General features: G+C 47.0%; 1 non-coding gene across 1 annotated transcript; it reads left to right on the forward strand.

Annotated features, from left to right (window-relative positions):
* The first annotated feature begins 1,678 nt into the window (after positions 1-1,678).
* Trnat-ggu (transfer RNA threonine (anticodon GGU)) lies at positions 1,679-1,751 on the forward strand. Its single transcript has one exon. It is a non-coding gene; the product is annotated as a tRNA-Thr (tRNA).
* Positions 1,752-3,759: the final 2,008 nt, after the last annotated feature.

Raw genomic sequence — 3,759 nt, forward strand, 5'->3', positions numbered from 1 at the left:
TCAGCAATGGAGCCCGGGCCTCTCGCCAAGAGCACCTGGAAGGCACCCTCGTCGTCGATGCCTTTCATGACGTGCTTGATTTTCTCAGGGTCTGTCATAGATGGATTCAGACGCTTGCAGAGGTCCAAAACATCCTCGATGTAGCTCGTGAACGTCTCGCCGGTCTTCTGGACGCGGCCGTGCAAGCGTTGTTCGGCGAGCAGTTTCCGCACAGCGGGACGGCCAAAAGCAGCAATTAATTCCGTCTTGAAGGCCGGCCACGCGGTTATGCCGGATCCGTGGTTGTTGAACCACACTTCGGCGAGACCGGTGAAAGAAAAGCTGACGTTATTGAGTTTCATGGCGTCATCCCATCTGTTATGTGTACTCACACGTTCGAAGGACGCCAACCAGTCCTCAACGTCTTGCTCCTCATTGCCGTTGAACTTGGCAGGTTCACGTTCACGGAGAGCGCCAGCGCAGATGATAGCTGGGCTCGGAGGCACATGGGGCGTGTCGTTACCGCCAGGCATGGCCGTTGGTATGGTGCGGCTGCGTAGTTCCAGGGCTTGGTAAGGGACGCCGACCGACGCGGACCGATGCGATACTTGAGACTTGGGGATTGCTTCAAGAACCCAGACGGGCGTAGCTGAAGAACCGCAACCTCCACCAAAATGAAAGGGGGTTTATTGGCTGGTAGATGCAGACGGTCGCAGAGGTCCAGAACCACAGAGAGCGAGAGAGCCGACGAACGGTCACACCCAAAGCCGTGCAGACCGAGCTTCTTCTTCGTTCACACGAGCGGCTGGTTGTCTGCTAGCAACATGGCGATGACCGATGGCACATAGCCATTACAAGGGATTGTCCGCAGTTCCTAATTATTGCAGCGCAAGTTACCACATTACAATATATATATTGTAACAGAGATAGTAGCCGTTAGCAGGCGGGATCGGTCAGCGAAGGGGGCCCCATTTCGGCGAAATTGGACATCGTTTCTACCTAAGTGACGAGGGCGCCATACCTCTCTCCTCTCTCTCTCTCTCTCTCTCTCTATATATATATATATATATATATATATATATATATATATATATATATATATAGTAGCCAGGGGCGCTGGGGGTAGCAGCCAGCGCCACTCGGACTAGCGCCACTCGGCGCTAGTCCGAGTGGCGCTGGCTACTACCCCCAAGTGCAGGAAACATAACTACCCGAGAAAGTGCTGGGGAAACAGCCCCGCCGATAGCGTAGTGGTTATCGCACCAGACCGGTATTCTGGAGGTCGTGGGTTCGGATCCCACCCGGCGGGCATTTTTTCACCACTTTCTTTTCGACTCAAAAAATTCTTCATCTCTTTCTATGACCTACCACAACCTCCCCTTTGCTTTCCGAGGTTTTCTTGACTGCCAACCCTTATTTTCTGTCTTATTTCACGGAGCCCCTCATTTCCCATTTTCTGATTCGCTACATGCTTAGCGAGGGCCTGTGTTCTGGCAGTCTTGGTGCCAAATGGAGCTTAAGAGGGTTCAACGCTGGTCGACCACTCTCGACATGTCGTAGACACTCGAGTCACGGCCCGGGGGTTAAAAAGAACGTCCCCTTCACCCCGAGTAGTCCGAGTGGCGCTGGCTACTACCCCCAAGTGCAGGAAACAAAAATACCTTAACATAAATACCCGAGAAAGTGCTGGGAAACAGCCCCGCCGGTAGCGTAGTGGTTATCGCACCAGACCGGTATTCTGGAGGTCGTGGGTTCGGATCCCACCCGGCGGGCATTTTTTCACCACTTTCTTTTCGACTCAAAAAATTCTTCATCTCTTTCTATGACCCACCACAACCTAACCTCCCCTTTGCTTTCCGAGGTTTTCTTGACTGCCAACACTTATTTTCGGTCTTATTTCACGGAGCCCCTCATTTCCCATTTTCTGATTCGCTATATATATATATATATATATATAAATATATATATATATATATATATATATATATATATATATATATATATATATATATATATAGCGAATCAGAATAGGAAATGAGGGGCTCGTAGAAAATAACACAGAAATAAGGGTTGGCAGTCAAGAAAACCTCGGAAAGCAAAGGGGAGGTTGTGGTAGGTCATTGAAACAGACAAAGAATTTGGAAAGAAAGAAAGACAGCGGAGAAAAAATGCCCGCCAGGTGGGATCCGAATCCATGACCTCCAGAATACCGGTGGGGCGATTACCGGTGGGGCGAATACCGGTGGGGCGACTACGCTACCGGCGGGGCGATTTCCCCCCCGCTTTCTGGGGTATTTATGTCAATGTAATTTTTTCCTGTGCTTGGTGGTAGCCAGCGCCACTCTGTTCGGATCCCACCTGGCGGGCATTTTTTCTCCGCTTTCTTTCTTTCCAAATTCTTTATCTGTTTCAATGACCTACCACAACCTCCCCTTTGCTTTCCGAGGTTTTCTTTACTGCCAACCCTTATTTCTGTGTTATATATACAGGGTGTCCCAGCTATCATGCACCAAGATTTAAAAAAAGAGTAAAGGCGTAACTCGAAGAAAACCTAGTGCATAATGTTTGCAGTACTGTGAAGAAGCGGAGAGTAATTTTTTCGTTAATGAGACCTAATTAACTAATTGTAATTAAATATCTAACTCGAGAAATACTGTCCTAATCACTAAAGTGTCAATGAGGCACTTGTAGGTAACCACGAGGGGCATCTAACTGCGGTATTTTCAGCGATGAACTAATTGCGTACACATTTATTCTGACTGATAAAGGAAACCCGCGAAATATGAAAAATACCACGTGACGGCGCCTCCGCGCGCACCGTAAATCAACGCCCTCAAACAGGCTGCCCCAGAGACTAATAAAGTTTGTTCTCTCTCTCTCTCTGAGTTAGCCAGAATGAAATAGACAAAAGAAAGAAAGAAGAAATCGCGACCGAGTTCGTTCCTTATCTGCATACGCGTCCCGCGAATCTTGCTGCTGCTGCTGATTTACCTTGGCTGCTGCTCCTTCCATGCATGCTATTATCAAGGTGATGCGCTGTCTCTTCGGGCGGGTAACACGCGAAGCAGTTACTTTCAATCAGCTTTGTTTGGGGACGCTGCTTTACAATGCGCGCGTAAGCGTCGTCACGTGGTATTTTTCATATTTCGCGGGTTTCCTTTATCAGTCAGAATAAATGAGTACGCAATTAGTTCGTCGCTAAAAATACCGCAGTTAGATGCCCCTCGTGGTTACCTACAAGTGCCTCATTGACACTTAAGTGATTAGGACAGTATTTCTCGAGTTAGATAATTAATTACAATTATTTAATTAAGTCTCATTAACGACAAAATTACTCTCCGCTTCTTCACAGTACTGCAAACATTATGCACTAGGTTTTCTTCGAGTTACGGGATTTATCTTTTTTAAAATCTTGGTGCATGATAGCTGGGACACCCTGTATACAGGGTGTCCCAGCTATCATGCACCAAGATTTAAAAAAAGAGAAGTCGCGTAACTCGAAGAAAACCTAGTGCATAATGTTTGCAGTACTGTGAAGAAGCGGAGAGTAATTTTTTCGTTAATGAGACTTAATTAATTAATTGTAATTAAATATCTAACTCGAAAAATACTGTCCTAATCACTAAAGTGTCAATGAGGCACTTGTAGGTAACCATGAGGGGCATCTAACTGCGCTATTTTCAGCGACGAACTAATTGCGTACTCATTTATTCTGACTGATAAAGGAAACCCGCGAAATATGAAAAATACCACGTGACGACGCTTACGCGCGCATTGTGA

The sequence above is a fragment of the Haemaphysalis longicornis genome, unplaced genomic scaffold (genome assembly GCF_048455015.1).
Source record: "Haemaphysalis longicornis isolate Haplotype H1 unplaced genomic scaffold, Haemaphysalis longicornis Haplotype H1 scaffold_2, whole genome shotgun sequence".
NCBI lineage: Eukaryota > Metazoa > Arthropoda > Arachnida > Ixodida > Ixodidae > Haemaphysalis > Haemaphysalis longicornis.